The sequence below is a fragment of the Apodemus sylvaticus genome, chromosome 7 (genome assembly GCF_947179515.1).
Source record: "Apodemus sylvaticus chromosome 7, mApoSyl1.1, whole genome shotgun sequence".
NCBI classification, from domain to species: domain Eukaryota; kingdom Metazoa; phylum Chordata; class Mammalia; order Rodentia; family Muridae; genus Apodemus; species Apodemus sylvaticus.
In genome coordinates this window covers 2270725-2284660 of record NC_067478.1, presented here as the reverse complement: position 1 = coordinate 2284660, position 13936 = coordinate 2270725, and positions in this window count along the sequence as shown.

Here is a 13936-nt window from a genome sequence, read left to right as displayed (position 1 = left end):
ATAGATTATCCATGTACCTTTCTGTACGATAGCCCCTGTTAAACTGGTGACTAAGGTAATTTCCCACGAGTTCTCAGCAATTCTCTTCCCAAAGAAGTCAGGGGAAAGGTTAGCCGTTATTGTGGGTATTGTGGGATGGGCGGTGTGTGCCACAGTCACCTGTGCCCAGCTTGGAGGCCAAGTGAGATCCATTGCTCCTGTGCCTCTCTCCCCTTCCCCCACCCTCCCAGCCCCCACCACACCGGCTAGCTCTCTCCTGTGCCTTACCCATATCCACATGCCTCGCCCCCATTCCCACGGCACCAGCTAGCTCTCTCCTGTTCATTCCTTCTTTTCCCGTGGCTATGACAAAAACACCTTACAAGAAGCAGCTCAAGAAAGAAAGGGTTTGTTTGAGGTCATAGTTGGGAGTATATTCTGTACTTCCTGTCAGGGAAGGCTTGGCCCAGAGAGCCACACTGTGGGTGGTCCTGGTGCATCTGTGGTTAGAAACCAGAGAAGGAGCAACATAGTTGTTCAGTTCTGTTCTGTTTTGTTTGGTTTTGGGTTTGGGTTTTATTTTCCCAGTCCCGGGAAACTCCCTTGAAGATGTGCCCAGAGGTTTCATCTCCTAGGAGCCCGTCAAGTTGTCACTGAGTATTATTGTCACAAGGCTCTAGGGTTAAAGTGACTTTAATTTTACATGAGGGGACCCTGAAACTCAGGGAGGGGAGAGGTTTTGCTTCAGTATGAGGATTTCAGAGCTGTGGCCAGGAGAGAAACCACTTGACCACCAGCTCTCAGCATCTGCCCCACAGCTTCATTCTTTTTATTTCTTCATCTTACCAGTTGAGTGGAAGAAGAGATACAGAACAGAACCATGACTGCAGGTGTTCCCCTCCATGACAGAGTACTCTGGGAACTCCCAGCAGAGGCAGGAGAAGCAGTGACTGTGCTGTCTCAGACCTCAGTTCAGTGGCAGAGAGCTTGCTTAGCATACACCAGGCCCAGAGCTCACGTCCCAGCACCTAAAAGTTAAAGTAAAAGATGACTGGTGCTTTGAACTCACAGACACTAAGATTCTTAAAGGACACTGACATTTTACTAAACAAATACCAGAACTTGCTTTTAAATTTGAATTTTCAGCATCTGCTTTCAAATACTCTTTGTAGCATTGACTAATTTACATCTGGGTCCATGTTTATTTCCCTTGTGAATATAATGAGATCTTATGTTTCCTGCTGTCTCAAGAGGTCTAATGTCTGAGTATATGACAGATACAGAAAGGGCTCTTGTTATGCATCTATATTAAAGGGCATGTGACCCTCTAGTAAACTATGGAGGGTGCAGATCTCTGGCCTCTGACTAATGAGCAATACCCCTTTGCTTTCTGCACTGAAGCCCTTAAAAGTGGCAAATCTTACTTTAATACTCTCTCTGGCTGGGCGTCAGCAGTGCATACCTTTAATCCCAGCACCCAGGAGGCAGAGGCAGGCTGATCTCTGTGGGTCTGAGGCCAGCCTGGTGAACAGGGCAGGTTCCAGGACAGCCAGAGGTACACAGATAAACCCTGTATCAGAAATCAACAAAACCAATCAACCAAACAAAAATTCTGTCTGTATCCCCCCAAATTTATTATACACAGTGTGGGACAGCAGCACCCCAGAGGAGGGCAGCTATAAGCACAGGGTGGGACAGCTGCCCACCTGGCGAGTTGCTATAATGTCTGCCTTTGGGGCCTTTGCTGTTAGTGCTGCTGTGCCTGTGTTCTGGGCCACCTTTCCTCTGAGAAGGCTTTGCTGCTTCCAGAGAGTATTGGAAATTGACCCTTCCGTGCATTGCTTTGGGGTGTCTGGAACTTCTTACATTCCCTGGGCTCGGTAGACCTTCCCATGATGCTCCTACCTGGGTGAATAAGGGTTAATGTACCAAAACTGCCTCGAAGCCATGGTTTTCTGAAATGATTTTGAGCCTATTGACTGTAATTTCGGGAATGTTTTAGCCATGAAAAAAGAGTCACCCTCTAGTGCTTAAGGAGAGAAACCCATTAGCTTTCTATTTTTGCATGTATGGAGAAGGCACTTTGCATGTTTGAGGTTTTATATATTTGTTATGCGGGACAGATCACTGTTGTAGATCAAAGGGTTTGTTGTTGGCTTGGTATTTGCTGTTCTCCTCTGGTAGCCTGCATGGTGAATTCTAGTATCATGGACACTAGTCAGTAGGTGGGAAGGCTCTATGTAGTTGCCACCTTTATTTCTCTATGCTCAGTGAGAAGTGTGGGTGTGTCTTCAGCAATAGGGCCCTGCCATTAGACTGTGGAGAGCTATGAGGAGCCTTGGCAGTAACCTGTGTTGTCTGTGGTGTCCCATGGGCCCCTTTGGCCACCCAGTGAATCAGACGTAACCCATTCTCAGAACCGGAAGCTTCACTTGGTGGTGAGAGATGTCTGGTTGGGGCTTTGCACCCCCTGTTGCATGGTGATTCTGTTTACATCACTTTCATGTATGTTTACAGGAAGCTGGCACTGTGTTTGGGTTTCCATATGACCCTCAAGTGGCCTTGGCTAACTGTCCTTCCATGTGCTCTTGCCCACCCCTCATTTGAGCCTCCGTTCCAGTCCCCCCCACCCCTGTTCATCCTTAAGTATTGTTGGCCCTTCCTAGGGTGACTGACCCTCCTGCCAGCCCCTTACTCCACACCTAACCTCTGGTTACACTGATCGTAGCTTGCGTAGCTAATGCTTTACAGCTGACATCGCACAAGGGCGAGTACATACCATATTTGTCTTTTTGAGTCTGGGTTCCCTCACACAGGATGCCTTTGCTTTTTTTTCCCCCTAGCTTCGTCCATTTACCTGCAAACTTCACAATTTCATTTTTAAAAAACAGCTGAGTAATATTCCATTGAGGAAATGTACCTCATTTTCTTTATCCATTCCCACTGACAGATATCTAGTGTATTTCCAATTTCTGGCCGTTATGACTAGGACAGCAATGAGCATGATTGAGGGGGAAGTCTCTGGCGTGTGATGTAACGTCCACTGGGTATCTGCCCCAGAGTGGCAGAGCTGCATCTTGAGGTGGATTCATTCCCAGCTTTCTGAGGAACTACCATACTTGTTCCCTAGTGACTGTACACGTTTGCACCCCCATCAGGAACAGACAGACTTCGCCGACTTCCCCTCCACGCCAGAGTGAGCAGTCATTTGTTTGATTTTGACTAATCTGGTTTAAGATGAAACCTCAAGCTTGTTCTGATTTGCATTTCCCTGATGACTGGCAATGCTGAACATCTCTTTAAGAGCTTCTCAGCCATTTGTGTTTCTTCTTTTGAGACCTGTACTTGATTTTTAAATTGGCTCATTTGTTTTCCTGAAGTCCAGTTTTTTTTAAAACATTCCATAGCTTCATTTTATTTAATTAAAAATTAAGTATGTAACATCAGGTTATTCTAACAAGAGGGGATAGAAAGTCAGAGGAGAAGAGGTGGTAGAAGATACATTAAAGTAATACAGAAGAGAAGATACATTAATGTAATCCTTTTAATAACTTGCTGGCAATGAGCTTTTACAACTCTGAATGATTTCTTTATGAAAATTTGAATTTCAAAATTAAAAATCTCCCAAGTGTGAAAACTAGTACAGATTGACTAACACCTCTCATTAGTGATTAGACAGAACTATGGAAGAACAGAGTGGAAAGGCCAGGCCTCCCCTGAGTGTTTCTGGCTTAGGGTCTGCTCTAGCTGCCTGTCCTGGAGACAAATAAAGATCATCCTGTTGCTGAAGTCCAGTTTTTAAAGTTCTTTATATATTTTAGATTTTGGCTCTCTAAATGATGTGTCTCCCCCCCCCCACTCTGTAGCCTGATTTTGTATGAATGATGGTATCCTTTGCCATACAGAAGCTTTTCTGTTTCATGTGATCCCATTTATTAATGAACCCCAGGTCTTAGTGCCTGTGCTATTGGTGTTCTGTTCAGAGAGTCTTCTCCTGAGACAATGAGCTTGAGCCTATCCCACACTTTTCTTTGATCAGGTTCAGGGCATGCAACATTACGTTGAGATAGTCGATCCATTTGGAGTTGGGTTTTGTGCAGAGTGACAAGTATGGATCTGTTTGCATCCCGTTGGACCAGCACCATTTGTTGAAAATGCTGTCTTTTTTTTTTCCAGTCTGTGTTCCTGGCTTCTCTATAAAAAAATCAGATGTTCATAAGTGTGTGGAACGTATGTCTGGGTCTTTAATTCAGTTTCATTGATCAATGTGTTTATTTTTATGCCAATGCCGTGCTGTTTTTATTACTGTAGTTCTGTAGTACAGTTTGAGATGCCTCCAGAGGTTCTTTTATTACTCAGGATTGTTTTAGCTCTCATGGTTGTGTGTGTGTGTGTGTGTGTGTTTTCATACAAGGCTGAAAATCCACCATTTCAAGTTGTGTGAAGAATCGTGTTGGATTTTGATGGAAATTATATTGAATGTATATGTTGGTTTTGGTAAAATGGGTGTTTTTACTTTATTAATCTTATTGATGCATGAGAATGGGAGATCTTTCCATTTTCTGATATATTCTTCAATTTCTTTCATCAATGTCTTAAAGTTTTTTTCTTTTATCATACAAGTCTTTTGCTTACTTGATTGGAGTTAACCCAAGGCATTTTTTTTTTTTCTTTCTTGGGGCTATTGTAGAATATATTGTTTTCTTGGTTTCTTTCTCAACCCATTTGCCATTTGTATACAGGAAATCTACTTAGTCACCACCTCACCCCCCCCCCACACACTTTGGTTTTTGAGACAGAGTTTTTCTGGGTAACCCATGCTGTCTTAGAATTTGCTCTGTAGACCGGGCCTCAAACTCACAGAGGCTTCTCCCTCTCAGGTGCTGGAATTAAAGGCATGCACCACCACTGCCTAGCAAAGTCTACTGATTTTTGTGTATTAATTTTTGTGTCTTGCTACTTTGTAGAAAGAGTTTATTAGGAATTTCCTGGTGGGTTTTTTAGGATCAGTTATGAAAACAATCATTTTCAAATAAAGATACTTCTTCCTTTCCTGTTTGAATCCCCTTGATCTCCTTCAGTTGTCTTATTGCTCTAGCGAAGACTTCAAGTACTATACTGAATATGTACGGAGAGAGGGGACAACCTTGTCTTGTGCCTGATTTTAGTGGACATGCTTTGAGTTTCTCTCCATTTAGGTGGATATTGGCTTTGGGCTTGCTACAGATCACCTCAGTTTGTTGAGGTATGTCCCTTTTATCCCCATCTCTCCAGGACTTTTTATGTTGGTATGTGAAGGGATGCTGGAGAGTGAAGGTTGCCTGCCTGATTCCCTGGCCAGTGCAGTCAGCAGGTTCCCAGGGACAGAGGAGTGCCTCAGGCGTTGGTGTCAGACCTAGATCATTATTCTCAGCACAAAAGCTCCTGAAGACTTGTGTTACAGGCTCAGCCTGCTGGTGCTATGAAAGAAGCTTGACTTTTTGTTTTGTTTTGTTTTGTTTTGTTAAAGCATTAAAGAAGACAATCTGCTTGCTTCTGGGAAGCACTATAACACAGTAGCACTGTGGACATCCATGCCACTTGCTGTCTCCTTACCTGAGGACAGCTAAGTAGGCCTTGATGTAGGAAGCTGTCTGGACACCCACACCTTCCTTCTCTGTACTCACAGCCTCTATGAAAGGGTGCTACCAGGTCCTCTCTTTCTTTAAAACAAATTATTACTGTACACGTAGCTTTGATTTTTACCAGTTCTCCAGTGCTGGAAAGGCAGGGACACATCCTGAGAGAGATGACTGGCATTTTATTAGATAGGGATCCTCTGAAGGATCTGCATGCTTACCTTCTGGGGAGCCAAAGGCGACCCCTACTGGCAGGAAGATGCTACTACAGTCAGGAGAATATCCCAGGACTGTTTTCCCAACGTGTATAAATCACAAACTACTCACCACTTACAACCGTTAACGTTTCTGTGAGATACATTTAAATGACAGCGCTCAGCAAATCAAAATAAAATATTGTAATCAGCAGGATTTAAGTGGCTTGAAGCCCTCCCAAGACTCGAGACAGACACTAGACCTGTGGGAGCACGGCCACCTGCCTGGTACTCCAGCCACATCAGCCTGGCTACCAACCCTCTTTGTAGCAGTTTCATTCCTCCACAACAGGTATTTGTGTGTTCTCTGTGTATGCGCATGTATGTAGGTACATGCCTGCCTCTCTGTTTTTGCACTACATGCATAAGGTGCCCAAGGAAACCAGAAAAGTGCATCAGAACCCACATGGCTGGAGTTAGAGGGGGTTGTGAGCACCTCCATTTGGCTGCTTGGAATTAGACCCAGGCCATCTGCAAGAGCAGAGAGCAGTGGGCTCTCAACTGCTGAGCCTGGCCCCAAGACGGTCCTTACTGATCTGCTTTCTTTCTGTTCTTTCTTTCTTTTTTAATATTTATTTATTTTATATTTGTGAGTACACTGGAGCTATCTTCAGACACACCAGAAGAGGGCATCAGATCAGATCCCATTACAGATGGTTTCTGGGAATTGAACTCAGGACCTCTGAAGAGCAGTCAGTGCTCTTAAGCACTGAGCCATCTCTCCAGCCCCTTTGATCTGCTTTCTTAGTAATAATTAGTCATTTTAGTTCATGGTTCCTCTGGGCACCTAAATCCCTACAACACTGCTCTAGAAGATCTGGGCTCTGTGAAGATGAAGTCCAAGAAAGAACCCAAACGGAAGTGTCTTTGGCCTTCTTTTGACCGTGGTCCTCCCTGGAACTATCCTGGCAGGAACAGAGGTACAACTGTGTCCCTCCCTCTGGCTGTCAGACTACTGAACAATGGCCCGAAGAATAAAATTTCCCTGGAAATCCTATGCTGGGGGCAGGGAATGCTTGACAGGCTGGCGCTAGCTCAAGGAGGAACCTGCCTCCAGAGAGATTATTTCACACGGTTCTGACAGCTAGAAGAGACACATCCAGACATGCCGGGCAGGGACATACCTTTACCAGGACTGCAGAGTTATGAATGTCTCTTGTCCCAGCCTCTGGCCGAGGAGCTATGTCAGTCAGTAAGGAGCCAGAGTTTGGATGCCCGGCACCGAGGCACAAAGCTGGACCTGGTCTAGAGATGTCTCAGGGTATTCAGCACAAGATGTCAAGACACCAGCTTCTGTGTTATTTGCCTGTAGCTACTCCCCCAAGTCCTCTGGGAGTTCCTTAGGTTTGCTAGACTCAAGCATGGTCCCGGGGTCTCAAGGACCACTCAGTAATCAAGACAGAGGTTTTGTGGTTGGCACAGTTCTGGAGCCTGGAAGTGGAGGCAGGAGGATCCCTGGGGCTTGCTGGCTAGCTCGTCTAGCAGAATCATTCCAGGTTCAGTGAGAGAACTGGAGAGGAAGGGAGAGAGCAACTGAGAAAGAGAACTGATGTCTAGTTCTGGCTTACACACATGCGTGTGCACACACGCACACACACACAGAGAGAGAGAAACATAAAACATACACATAAACACACAGAGAAACACATCCACAGACACAATACAGACACAGACATATACACACGTGCACACAGGAACACATATAGACACAGACGCAGACACAGACCCAACATAGATAGACATACAGACACACACAGACACACACACAGATGCAGACACACAGACATACGCATACAGACACAGACACAACACAGGCACAGACACACAGACACACAGACACACATACACAAAGACACACAAACACACACAGAAACACATACAGACACAGACACAAGACAAACACAGGCATACAGACCCAGACCCAGACACCCAGACACACACACAGATACACACACACCCACACACACACAAGCATGCATTCTAAGCCTCATGTCCTGACCCTGAATACAGACACGTGCTTCCTGCCCCTCTCTGTCTCTCTTCTCAGTGTAACCACAGACTGAATAAACCTCCTTTCTCTGATTTTCACAATTACCTGACTCTGATCAATCACCGTTATTAGGGCTGGGAGGCTGAGCTACCTTATTGGGAAGTCTGGAGCTAGGCTTTGATCCTAAAATTCTGGTAATGTCTTCGTAAGTCACAGGGCTCTAGAGGAGTTTTGAAGATTCAAACATGATAAACTACAAACACGTCAAATGGATAGGACAAGACAAGCCTAGATGTACTCCCTAGAGAACACCGGAGCCCTGGAGCAGCTACAGCCTGCAGAGAGGCAGGGCAGTGTGAGGCACCTGGGGTGCATTAGGCACGGCCACTCAGAAGGTTCCTGGCACTGCGTACAGATGACAAAGGAGTAGCCTCAGGTGCAGGATGTGAAGTGAGATCCTTCAGGGTGGACCTTGACCATACAGAGAGCCTAGGAGTGCCCACTCAGCCTACCTGCCTCTTCCACAGGTCTCCCCTCTTTCAGGCCTTTGCAGAGATGACCTGTGCAGCAGGCTTTAGTGTCTTCCCCCAAGTTCTCATGTGGTGAACTCTATAAAACTTTCTCTCACTTCCAGACTACCTCAGACACAATCCTCCCTGCCACAGACTGTGTATTGGTTGACTGTTTTGGGCCACAGGGTGAAAGGTCTTGGGATTGGGGTTCAGGTGGGACACTGAGGCAGATTATCCTGTCTAGTAAGAGATCTACTAGTTTAACACCATGGATGTGGTGGAGGCTCCAATGAGAGTTCAGACCCTCAGGGCAAAGTGTGAATTTCTTATAGGTCTCAGAGGAAGGGGGAGTGGTCCTGTAGTCAGGCTGTCTCTGACTCCCTAGTAAGCATGGGGAGAGGGGAATCTCACATTGCCAAGAAGGAATGTGCATCTTGAAGAATGTGGGGCGTGAGGAGGGGCACATCGAGTTAAGGTGTACCCATTGTACGGGTGTGGGCATTTGTCCCCCTAGACATCCCAGACTCTGGTAATGAGCCTGCAAACTTCCTTGGGGAAATGAAAATGACCCTGGAACCCAGATACTTGGGGAGTGGATTCTATTAGGATGTTAGATTCTTAGACGTGTTCCCAGTAGAGGGCACTGGTCATTCCTTTCCTAGTGGCTGATAGGCTGGAGAGCTGGCTCAGCTGTTAGGAGCACTTGCTGCTCTTCCAGATGGTTTGAATTCAGCTCTTAACCCTCAGGTCAAGTGGCTCACAATTCCTGGTGGCTTCCGCTCCGGAGGGTCTGAAGCTCTTTTCTGGCCTCTGTGGTTACCTGAACACATGTTTATAAGCACATGAATAGATATAAAAATAAAATTCCTAAAAAAGTAGACAGGCTTCTTCTGCAGGGTCCTTGGTTTGAACAGAGTGTGATCTGGATTTAAACAGAGAACTCTTCATCTGCAGGAACATTTGGTTTCATGGCCTTCTTCTGGCTCAAATCTCTGGAAGCTTTGAATGGGAGAACCTGTCGAGATTGTAAGGAGTCTAGAAGAATCTGGCTCAATTGCCACAACTTTAAAAAACCGTGGTACACTGCATGTTGTGTCTGTGTATTTGTGTGTGGGTGTACACATGCGTGCACTGTGAACCTGGCATTCACCAGCTCTGCTAGATGGCAAACCCCAGGGATCTGCCTGTCTCTCTCCAGCAACAGGATTACAGATGTGTGCCACACACCCAACTTTTTTTTTAATTTAATTTTTAAACGTTTTTAATCTTTTATTTATTTATTTATATTCCAGACTTTATTCCCCTTCCAGTCCACCCTCCGACTGTTCCACATCCTATACGTCCTCCCTGTCCAGGATGTCTCCACCCCCCCAACAGCCACCCCCAGACCCCCCACCCAACCAGACCTCTAAACTCTCTGGGGCCTCTAGTCTCTTGAAGCTTAGGTGCATCTTCTCTGAATAAATCCAGACCTGGCAGTCCTCTGCTGAATGAATGTGTTGGGGGCTTCATATCAGCTGGTGTATGCTGCCTGTTTGGTGGTCCAGTGTCTGAGAGATCTCAGGGGTCCAGGTTAATTGAGATTGCTGGTCCTCCTATGGGGTCATCCTCCTCCTCAGCTTCTTCCAGCTTTTCTCTAATTCAGTTATAGGGGCCAGCAGCTTCTGTCCACTGATTGGGTGCAAATGCCCACATCTGACTCTTTCAGCTGCTTGTTGGGTCTTTTGGAGGGCAATCATGTTAGGTCCGGGATATGAAATCAGCTAGTGCTGTTCTCTTTTTCGGCAATCCCCTCCATGTTGATGATTCATGACACTGCCCTTGGCAGAGGGGCACTTGCCCAGGTCTTCATTAACCCAAACATCTGGCCTGGGACTTTGTGAGAGCTCTATTGGAACAAATGTCCCCTCAGCCTATGCACACTTGTGTAATGAAACCTTTTCCCCCTCTCCTAGAATTTTTTTTTATTATCCCTTTTTGTGAGCACTCCATAGCCTCAGTAATAGTGTCAGGCCTTGGGGAATTTAATTTTTGAGCTTACATGTATGACTGTACCATATCCCCTGGAACTAGAGTTACAGACAGCTGTGAGCCACTGTACGCATGCTGGGAGTCTCAATCTTGGAGGGGCAGCCAGTGCTCTTAACTGCTGAATCACCCCTCAGGCCCCCAGCACCCACCCAGCACTTTATGTGGGTGCTGGCGATATAAGTCAGGTCCTCGTGCTTGTTCAGAAAGCACTTTACCCACTGAGCCATCTCCCAGTCCCGTGTATGTTGGTTACTAGTGTTTTAAATGCAAAATATACCAGTGGTTCTGGGAAATAAAGACTTTTCCAGGAAGTCATGGGTGATGTCTGTTGACGGGATATGAAATCAGCTAGTGCTGATAAAGTGTGGGGACATATTCCAACTGAAGGAGTGATGGGGAGGGGTAATCCTGCTTCCAAGTCCTCAGATGTTTTGCATGCCAGGTGTAGATCCAGATTCCCTCTGTCACCTCCAACTAGGCTCTTGTTTATCAGTGAGGTCCCAGACACTTCCTGAGGCTTCAGTATATCTAATGGGCCAATGTGGACTCTGAGGACCACAGAAAAACAAGACAGTTCTACCTTCCAGAGGCCTCCGCCCAGGAAGGGCAGCGTTTCTTGGTGATGATGGCATTCCGAATGAGCTGCACAGGCAGGAAGTAAGTCCTGTTGTCTGTTTGTGCACACGGACCCCACCCTTGACGGCACAGCCTGGCTGTCCTAACCAACAGACAGGAGTTGAGATCAGTCACCAGACCCTGCGCAGTCTCGAAGCAGTCAGCCACGAGGAAGTGAGGCCGCCAGATGCTCACATGACCTCTGCCCCTGGAGGCTGCAGTCGGGGTGCACCAACCAGCCTTATCCCACCCTTGTGACCCGACTTCATTGTGTTGTTTATGCTGTCATTTTGACATCCTCTTGGAGGCGTCTCTAGAGGATTATGGGAAGAGTTACCCTAAAGGAGAGACCTGGCCCACCGTGAATTGGGAGGGTACGGGATCATCTGTAAGTACTATCTCGAGGTCGACCCGAGATGTCCGCAGTCAGGGGAGCCTTGAGAGCAGTGCTGGAAGCCTGCACCCCAGCTCTTGGGAGGTGAAGGCAGAGTAGGTGCTCAAGGCGAGTCTCCCTGGATATGCTTTACCAGAGTCTCGGGAACCCCAACTCAGGTGTTCGTGCTTGTACGGCAAAGTACTTCACTGTCCGAGACATCGCCACAGCCCCAGGGACAGCACGACTGTGCCAAGGCTCCCTTTTTTGTGAAGGGAATCGGTTGCCTACGAGATGACTTAAGGCAGTGCATAGACATGTTTTTATTTTCATATCTCATCGGGGGATAACATCATGTGTGGTTTTACCACCAGTCTTTCGTAAGCTGGGCTTAGGTAGATTGAGTGCTGAAGTTTCAAGATGTCAGAGAGATGGCTAGCGAAAGTCCAAACAGTTACACACACCACAGGCAGCATGACAGTGTGTCACATAGCATGCCCATGACTGCAGGGGCTGGCCCAGTCACCGGTTAGGACAGGGCCACCACCTTCACCTTAGGGAGTTCTCAGGGTTCCTGTAGCCCTGCTCAACATTCCGTGTAAGCCTGACCAGACACAGAGGCCAGCAGCAAGTGGGTAGATCTTGAAAAACAAAAACAAAACAAAAAAAACACCCAGGGATCATCTCAGTGCTTGCTCATTCCTGGATATGCTCCTGGGCAGCATTTCAAAACTTAGGCCGCTGCGCAGAAGAGGCTTGTGAAAGTAGGGGAAGAGTCCCAGCCAGCTCTGCAAACGTGAAAACAGTTCTGTGTGTTTTGGAACGCAGGGGAATCAGGCCTTGGGAAACATTTCTTTTTCCAGGTGTGCCAGAACGGGGGTGGGGACCGGGGAGGGGGCATCAAAAGCATTTCCCTGCTGTGTATGAAGCAAGCTGTCCTTGTTCACTTGTTCTGGTCCTCTGGTCCCATCCCCCCGCCCTCTGTGTAATGTTGTAGTGTCTTTAGCCTTCTCTCTGACCTCTGAAGCCCTGGCCAGATGAAGTCAGCTGGGTGGTTAAATGAGGTTCTTGCTGGGGGCTCTGACTGGACAAGTGCTTCAGAGCCTTTTGAAATGTCAAGAACCCTTCAACTCCCGGGAGGTTGTATATTTTTCTAGAAAAAATGAGTCAGGCTAAAGTGGCCCTGCTGCCTCACAGCTGTCATGTCCTCTCCCCTTTGCCAGACTCCGAGCCCACACCCAAGTCCCCGCTCCCAACAGTCTGTGACTGTCCAGGCACAGCCTTCCCTATCACATACCATTTCCTTGCTCCGATCTACGGTTCCTGAGAGTCACGCGATCTGGGTAGAGCAGTGGCTCCTGCAACCCACCGCTTGGCATGGGAGGGGACAGGATGTTTTGTCAACTGACTCCTTTAGGAGTGTTCGGCGGCAGCTTGAGGAGCCTGTTTGATGGGGTACATCCTGAACTTCAGGGATGATTTGAACGTGAAATATCCCTGTGGACTCCTATATTATCATGGTCAGACTCCCACCGGAGGCCCCATTTTGGAGATGGAGGTGGAGCCTCACTAGGGCCAGGCCCTGAGGTGTGGTTGGCTAGGTCCCGTTTCTTGTCCACTCTCTCCTTCATAATTGCTACCACACTGGGACTTCTGGCTCCTGCCACTGTGCCTCCTGGAGCCCAGACTCCTTTAAGTCACCTCTTCTTAGGTAATTGGTTATAGCAGGAAACGTTTCTATTCACAAAGCAGAGACAGGCTTCTAGGAACAAGTTGGCTAACTGGTTTTCCTGCATTGGGGAGCTTGGGATCAAGTGGGAGACCTTCAGCAGTGAACAGGGGTGAGAATGGTGGAGGGGGACCCCAGATGTCGGCCTGCAGCTTCTACACAGGAACAAAATCTGAAGACATGCACCCACAGCATCCAGAGGCACGGGGAGAGGAAACGTGCTTGGATTCAGAAGGTGCAGACAACCAGCTGGGTGGAGGCTGAGGGTGAGGTTAGAGTCACATCCAGATCCAAGTGCTGGAATCTGAATGATCTCATGTCTGAAATTGTCTTCCTTCTAAAATGGAGCTAAGGGCAGAGCAGACAAGGGCCTGCGTGGGTCCCTAACGCAGGACGCCTCCCGCCCGAGTGCTGGGCTAATGGCCGTTCTTCCTTTGTGTCTGGGTCTGGCCTACAACCTGCCCTTGGGGGGCAGAACTTAATGGATGTTGCAGATCCAGAACCAACTTCCCTTGGGCTATTCTTAGCCCTTCTAGCTACCATTCATTGCCCACCCCTGCATCTGACCTACGATCTTTGTGACTATCTGGCTAATCTTGTTGAAATGGCATAATAACTAACAGCTAAGAATGTTAACATAATAGCGAGCAGCTAAGAATGTTACCAGCTAGTTCTTGAGACCTGTAGCCGAGAACCCCTGCTCTGCAGTAGCAGGTGTACTGATGCTTCTACCAACATGTTTGAAATGTGCCTTTTTTAAATGACTTCCGGCTGAAGAGATGGCTCGGCTGGTAGGAGCACTGACTGCTCTTCCGAAGATCCTGAGTTCAGATCT